This window comes from Neomonachus schauinslandi, chromosome X (genome assembly GCF_002201575.2).
Source record: "Neomonachus schauinslandi chromosome X, ASM220157v2, whole genome shotgun sequence".
Taxonomy (NCBI): domain Eukaryota; kingdom Metazoa; phylum Chordata; class Mammalia; order Carnivora; family Phocidae; genus Neomonachus; species Neomonachus schauinslandi.
Window position 1 is genome coordinate 107,007,884 of NC_058419.1, and position 8,565 is coordinate 107,016,448.

At 40.4% G+C, this 8,565-nt stretch overlaps 1 pseudogene; it reads right to left on the minus strand.

Moving 5' to 3' along the window:
- Positions 1–6,531: 6,531 nt before the first annotated feature.
- Positions 6,532–6,711, minus strand: LOC123323583 (annotated as a pseudogene).
- Between the last annotated feature and the right edge of the window lie 1,854 nt (positions 6,712–8,565).

The following is an 8,565-nucleotide window of genomic DNA, read 5'->3' on the forward strand; positions in this document are numbered from 1 at the left end:
GGGGAGCTGCCAATCAGAGCATGCCACCTGCTTTGTCAATATTGTGATCCAAGCCATGCCAATCAGTGTCTTTTCTCATTGGCACCAAGAAAGTCCTTTCCTTTCTGCTGGTACATCTGGGAAGACGTGGAGGTCTGAGACAATGACATTGACCTGCCAGGGAAGTCTGACCACATTTGAGTTTCTGGCTTGGCTTAACCACAGATGGGATGGCCTGCATGCTTCCAACCACCCCCATTGCTTACTTTTGTCCATCTCACACACACCCCCCACCCCCTGCTACTGCCACTTTATACACTTGAAAGGACTAAGGGAGCCAAATGGTCAGAAAGTCCCCATTCCATTCACTCTGCAAAGAAGTGGAGATAAGAATCTCCTTGGCCAAAAAGAAGGATTGGGAGTGGTAGATACTGTTCGGGAACATGCAGAAATAGGAGTGATCATACTTGAAATCCCATGGATGTGCCAAGTTCTGCTCATTTCTGACTCTTGCCACAAGGAATGCCTATACCAAACCGAAGAATGAGAGGTCATATCGTTAGACTGAGGCAGAGACATTCCCGTGTTATAATGAGTTATCCCAAGCCGCCTTATGTATTTATAAGATGAAATCTATAAATTTACCATCCTAGTCTAAGCCTACCCCAGGCTGTTACTGTTGCATTCCATGGGACTCTCACTGAAGATCATAAAGAATTATGGTAGAGAGAGACCATCGAGACCCTGGGGTTGAACTTTAATAGATGTGATCATGACTCTTTTTTTCCCCTTCTTGGCAATTGTGTTAAATCTTCAACAATTGCCTCCTGGAAACAAGATGTAGAGGATGAGTGACTTTCGGCAAAGATGCGGACATATTCCAAGTCTCTGAATGTTTATGACTTAAGACTGGTCTTGTTGGCCCAAGGGCCATTACTGTCCACCATGAACCATTTTTATTTCAGGGTTCCACAATAGCAAGGCAGTTACTTGGAAGCAAGTTTTTTATACCATCCCTTTTGTATTAGTTATCTTTTGCCATATATCAAATGACCACAAACATAGTGGCTTAAATTACATACATTTATTATTGCAGTTTCTGTAGGTTGGGAGTCCAGGCATGGCTTAGCTGATTCCTCTACTCAAGGCATCAGCCAGGCTGCATTCCCATGGGGGAGTATGGCCAAAGAAGAATCCACTTGCAAGCTCAAGTTGTTAGCATTGGTAGAATTCACGTCCTTGACTGAGGATGTTGGCTTCTCACTGGCTGTTGGCTGAGGCCACCTGTGGTTTCTAGAAGCTGCTTGCAGTTCCTTATCACGTGCGCTTACCCAGTATGGCCATTTACTTCATCAAGCCAGCAAGGGGAGTCTACAGAGTAGTCTGTTAGCAGGATAGTCTTTTAATTGTGGAAAAAACCCCACATAACATAAAATTTACCATCTTAACCATTTTAAACCATTTGTACAATACCATAGTGTTAACTGTGTGTGTGCATATTGTTGTATAACAAATCTCTAGCAATTTTTCATCTTGCAAAACTGAAACTCTACACCTATTGAAAACCTCCTCATTCCCCCCTCCTCCTAGTACCTGGTAATCACCATTCTGCTTCCTGACTCTATGAGTTTAATGACTTTAGATACCTCATATAAGTGAATCATACACTGTCTTTTTGTGACTGGCTTATTTCATTTACCATAATGTCCTCAAGGTTTATCCGTGTTGTAGCCTATGATAAAACTTCCTTCTTTTTAAAAGTTGAATAATATTCCATTGTATGTATATCCCACATTTCTTTTTCTTTTTCTTTTTTTTTTTAAATTTATTTATTAGAGAGAGAGAGCGCAAGAGGGGGTAGGGTTAGAGGGAGAAGCAGACTCCCCGCCGAGCAGGGAGCCCGATGTGGGACTCGATCCCGGGACTCCGGGATCATGACCTGAGCCGAAGGCAGTCGCCCAACCAACCGAGCCACCCAGGCGCCCCACATTTCTTTTTCTATCTGCAAACTTTCACGAATTTTATGCGTTTAAGTCTTTATTTAAATTCCAGTTAGTTAACATACAGTGTAATATTAGTTTCAGGCGTACAATATAGTGATTCAACACTTCCATACCTCACCCGGTGCTCATCACATATTGTGCCCTCCTTAATCCCCTTCACCTGTTTCACCCATCCCTCAGCCACCTCCCCTCTGGTAGCCAGCAGTTTGTTCTCTACAGTTAAGAGTCTGTTTTTTGGTTTCTCTCTTTCTCTCTTCCCTCTTTGCTCATTTGTTTTGTTTCTTAAATTCCACATATGAGTGCAATCATATTATATGCCACATTGATGGGCATTTAGGTTGCTTCCACTTTCTGGCTCTTATGAATAATGGTACAGTGAGCATAAGTGTACAAATATCTTTTCAAGATCCTGTTTTCAATTCTTTAGGATCTATACCCAGAAATGGGATTGCTATATCATATGGTATTTCTATTTTTAATTTTTAAGGAACCTGTACACCGTTTTCTATAGAGGCTGCACCATTTTACATTCCCACTAGCAGTGCACGGGGGTTCTCTTTTTCTCCACATCTGCACCAGTGCTTGTTATTTTCCAGGTTTTATTTTTGTTTTCGTTTTTTGGGGGTTAGTGGTCATCCTAACAGGTGTGAGGTGGTAGCTTATTGTGATTTTGATTGTGGTTCTCTGATGATTAGTGATGTTGAACATCTTTTCATATGCTTGTTGGCCATTTGTATATCTTCATTGGAGAAATGTCCGTTTAAGTTCTTTGGCCATTTTTATTTATTTATTTATTTTTAAAGATTTTATTTATTTATTTGAGACAGAGAGAATGAGAGAGAGCACATGAGAAGGGGGAGGGTCAGAGGGAGAAGCCGACTCCCTGCCGAGCAGGGAGCCCGATGTGGGACTCGATCCAGGGACTCCAGGATCATGACCTGAGCCGAAGGCAGTCGCTTAACCAACTGAGCCACCCAGGCGCCCGTCTTTGGCCATTTTTAAATAGGTTATTTGTTTTTTATGGCTGAGCTGTAGGAGTTCATTCTGTATTCTGGATATTAACCTTTTATCAGATACATGATTTGCAAATATTTTTTCCCATTCCTTAGGTTGCCTTTCCACTCTGTTGATTGTTTCCTTTGAGGTACAGATGTTTTTAAGGTTGATATTGTCCCATTTGTCTAGTTTTGCTTTTGTTGCCTGGCAAGAGAGGGCTTTACGTAATGTAACATAATCATGGGAGTGACACCGTGTCACCCTTACCATGGTCTCTTGGTTCAAAGCAAGTCACCAGTGCTGCCCATGCACAAGCAGAGGGAGGAGCACACAAAAGCATAAACAATAGGGGGCAGGATCATGGAGGCCACCTTGAGGTCAGTCTGCATTTAAAGGTCAGTAACAGCCTGTTTTTTTTAATTTAACATTTAACAAACATTTATTAAGGTCTGTTTCCTGCCAAGCACTGTGCTTGGAAATATGAAAGAAATGTGGCATAGTCCCTGCTCGCCAGGGGCTTACAGTTAAACATTGCAGGATCTAGTTGTGGATGGAAGGGATCCAGCCTCCTAGAGAAAAGGGACAAGAGCAATCAGAACTGAGGGGGCAGATACACTGTTTGTCACCTATTCAGTGTCACCTTCCTCCTCTAGGCCACCCTCCCTCTCTCCCCTTCTGAAGTCCTGTCCGAAGCGAAGACTGCTGTCAACCACTCAGCTCAAGGATCAAGGCTCTAACTCCTCACAAATACTTAGGAAACCTGCAAAGTGCAGTCAGCCATCCTTAGGCCTCCCAAAGTATCAGCTCTTTGAATCTGGGTATGGAGGTTACTCAGGAAGAAGATCATAGGAAATAATTGCCTGTTAGTGCACAAAGTATAAGACACCCCCTCTTTTCCCTATGGCCCCTGGGTACATGCAATAGATTTTCAAGTTCAGAATCCAGCTTACCAATCTTTGTACCATTCATAAACTGGCAATTAAGTGTTAACTGTGAATCCAGGAAAATAGAAGATACTTCAAAGAAGGAAGGGCAAGGGAGTGAACTCCACCCAAGCAAGCGTCTGTCTGACTTGAGGAACAAGGAACAGACCCATGTTCTGGCCCTGATGTGAGCAGATGTTGGGCATATTGTGCTAGAGACAACAAAGGTTATTACCTGAGAACTGATTCTGGAGGTAGAGGATAAGGGGTTGAGTCATTCCTTTTGAAGAGATGATGGAGGTAGGAGAAGGGGTACAAGAAGATTAAAAGGGGACCCAGGACCATAGGATTGAGAGAACTGTAATACATTTTAAGAAGATTAATTATAGGAGGATGTATAGGAGAGGAAAAAACGTGATATGCAACTAGCATTTCTTAGTGTCTATTATGAGTGGCATGCCTTGCTTGGCTTTTTACAGATATGATTTCATTTAGTCTTAATTACTATGTATTATAACTTATTTTTTTACATGTGCTCTGTTTTGTCATCTAGATTTTATTAAATTAAAAAGATATTTGTTGTTATTCTAAAAAAATGGTTAATTATACATTTCCATTCCAGAGCTTCAGAGAAAACTGGGAATGAAATCAGCCATTTAAATAAAGCTAGCCTGGATGAATATAATCTGGAATAATAAGGTTTTTTTCTTTAAAGTTCTCCAACCTCTACTGTTGAGACTTCTGTCATCATAGAAACGCAGAATGATAGTGAATCACTAGTACAAATTTCTCATCTAATAGCTAAGAAAACTGAAGCCCAGAGAGGGTAAAGTGCTCGTCCAAGGTCACACAGCTAGAAGGCGGCAGAGTCAGAAATATAACTCAGGTCTCCTGATTCTAAGTCAAGAGATCTTTTACTATACCTCATAGATCTTATAGCAAAAATGGAAAATTAAAAAACAGACAGTGTATTAAATACTGTCCTGAGGTTGGAGCTCAGGCAGAAAACTGTGAACATTCCACACATTGTTCCACTTCTCACAAATTAAGTTTCACTAGCACACGCCTTGTTTTAATTACAGCAAAGAATGCTTGGTCTTGGGCGCCTGGGTGGCTCAGATGGCTGAGCATCTGCCTTCAGCTCAGGTCGTGATCCTGGGGTCCTGGGATAGAGTCCCATATCGGGCTCCCTGCTCAGCGAGGAGCCTCCTTCTCCCTCTGCCTCCGCCCCTCTCTCTCTCTGTCTCTCATGAATAAATAAATAAAATATTGGGGCGCCTGGGTGGCTCAGTTGGTTGAGCAACTGCTTTCGGCTCAGGTCATGATCCTGGAGTCCCTGGATCGAGTCCCGCATTGGGCTCTCTGCTCGGCAGGGAGCCTGCTTCTCCCTCTGACCCTCCCCCCTCTCATGTGCTCTCTCTCTCATTCTCTCTGTCTCAAATAAATAAATAAAATCTAAAAAAATAAATAAATAAATAAAAAATAAATAAATAAATAAAATATTAAAAAAAAAGAATGCTTGGTCTTGACAGTTCCTCTCCTCAATTTCTTCCTTTTCCTAAGCCTTCCTCCTCTGCCTTATGCCCCTGCCCCCTGTCCCAAGGGTGGGACTGATAAGTAGGACTCTGCAATATGGATCAGAAACACCTACAGTAAACCATCAACTTGCTCGGAGATCCAGGCCACCCTAAGAGGCCGCAAGCAGCCACTCCCATCCAAACTTCTTCACAGGAGAATGCCAGAGGCCACATGACTTTGTGTTCATGGAGGATTCCCCTCTGAACATCTCACCAGTGAATCTGGGGCATGACACTATCATCATTCTTTCTGAGATGAGTGCTAGCCCAGTACTTTGAAAATGGTCCATAGCTCTTCATTTATATTATTCCCTTCCAGATAGAGTACACACTCATCATCTGACAGGAGGAGGGGGTTTTTCCATCTAAGCAAGTAACTTAGAGAATGCCAACCTGTTGACATGAAACAAAAGTGCAGTTGGCTCAGTAAGTACTTCTTTTTTTTTTTAAGTTTATATATTTATTTTTAGTAATCCCTACACCCAACATGGGGCTTAAACTCACAAGCCCGAGATCAAGAGTTGCATGCTCCTCCGACTGAGCCAGCCAGGTGCCCCTTAGGAAGTACTTTTTGGAAGATGGAGCTGAATGCACTGTGTGGCAGCAAAAGCAGGAAGTTTTGAGGCCAGGCAGACCTAGAGGCAAATTCCAGTGCTGCCAGTTACCAGCTATGTGATTTTGGATGAGATTCTTGAATCTCAGTGTGCTTATCTGTAACATGGAGTTAGTTTCCTCCTCCTATGGTTGTAAATATTAAATAGTGTTGTAAAAACCTTTTATAGAGTGCTTAGAATAAAGTAGGTACCCTCTAAATGTTTATTCCTTTCTGTCTAGCTGGTGATATCAGAAGTATAATAATTTTTGGATTAGGAAGAATAATTGTGAATGGTCCAATAAGGACAGAGAAGGATTTATCTCTAAATGTATTTTTATTCTGCCCTTATGCAGGATCATTCTCTTATTTCATGAAGCTTTGATCTTCCTCATGAATAATAATTGTGCAGTGATTCTGTTAATATTTGCCAACCAATGAGGCCTGCCCCAGTGGTCATAGAATCAGGAATCATTACAGATCATCATTACACAACTGGGTAATCAGTATTATAATCCCCATTGTACTCTGCCTGGAGTATTTTATCTGCCTGGCCAGACATCATGTAGATAAGGTTCAATTAGCAATAATTGCGCCTCGGATAAACCTCATTGGCTACGATACTGCCACTGCGCAAAGCTGTAGACAAGGTTCAATCCAGAACACATCCCCAGGACAAATTATTTACAACTCTGTCTCACTTTAGAAGTGGACCTCATCCATGACCTGATTTAATATTCAACTATAAATCATACCTGGAGATTTTTTTAAAAAAGAAGCAGCTTAGTGAAAATAGGAGAACATGTTGAAAAGGCCATTATGCAGAACATATTAATTCACATAACTTTTTTCCTTTCTCCTTTTTACGGGTATTTTACCTATAAAATAGAGGGAAATTATGCAGTTACAGTGCTTAGAATCTGGGCAGGACAGCAGACAGAACAATTTCCCAAACTTTCTTTTCAGTACCTTGTCTCTGAAACCATGGTTAAAAAGAAAAAGCTGTTAAGGAGCTGTGAATAGTGGTTAAGCACTCTTCATTCACCTTTAGCAACATGTTAACAATGAAACACAATGCACAGTTTTGTAATTCTGTTGTTCAACTCCCAGATTATTTCAAATTCATTGAAAACTCTCTTCAACGTATCCGAGAATCCCAGTGAGCCCCAAGCAGCAAAAACACAAACCACACCAAGGCACTACAGAATTAAATTTCTGAAGACCAGTGATAAAGAGAAAATCTTAAAGATGAGATTAATCACTGGTTTGTTATCAAAAATAATGCAAACCGAAAGATGGTGGAACATCTTTAAAGCATTACAAGAAAAACATTGTGAACCTAGAATTTTATATCCAGTGGAAATGTTCTGCAAAGATGAAGGCAAAATAAAGACGTTTCAGTTGAGTCAAAGCCAAGAGAATTCATCACTAATGAACTTCTACTACAAGGAATGTTAAAGGAAGTTCTTCAGGCTGAAGGAAAAGGATACCAGATGGACACATGAATTTACACAAAGGAATGAAAAGTAAATATGGTAAATATGTGGGTAATATAAAAGACATTTTTCTTGTTTTTAATATCTTTAAAAGAGAATTAACTGATTTTGTACAAATAATAACAGTATATTATGGGATTTATAACATTTACAGAGGTAGAAAGTATGAGCACAACAGCAGAAAGAATGGGGGAGATAGGATGCAAGTATGTCGTTAAAAGATTCTTACATTGTATGTTAAATGCTGTAACATTCAAAGGTAGATGGTGATAAGTTAAAGATGCATATTGTAAAGCTTAGAGCAACTACTAAAAAAATTGAAAAGGTGTGGCTAATTTGTCAATAGAGGAAGTAAGATGGACTCATAAAAAATAATCCAAGGGAAGACCGGGAAGGAGGGAAAAAGGAACAAAGAACAAATACGACAAATGGAAATATAGGACTACTATTGTTCCTCTATCAGGTAAGAAACCACCAAAGGAAAAGCTTAAAACATCTTGTTTTTACCCTCTTGAAACTGGAATGAGATAAAGAATAAGTAAGTAAATGTGGTATCCAGACTCCCACAAATGGAATTCTATAGCTTTTGTTAATGATAGCATCAACTACATCTGATACCTTCAGCACTGAAATCAATTGTTTATCGTGATAAAAGAGATAATTTTGATTGAGAAATACCTGCAATCTGGCACGAGTTGGAAAGACTTGAAAGAATTAACAGATCAGGGAAAGGAGTGCTGGGAAAGGAGACCTGAGGTACTCAGTGCTGTGACAGTTGGGGTGATTGCATGATTGGGGTAGTGGAATTAGAAATGAGTGAAGTAAGGGTAACCTCTGAAAGTGAAACTTGAAATCAAGTAGAGATAATTCAAAATGTATCCCAGACCAGTTAATATTTGACTATAAACTGATTGAATGTATTAACACACCTAGAGAGAGGTGGTATGTCTTATAATGAACTTGATCATTTTATTAGTTAGGAATGCTTTTAACTACAGC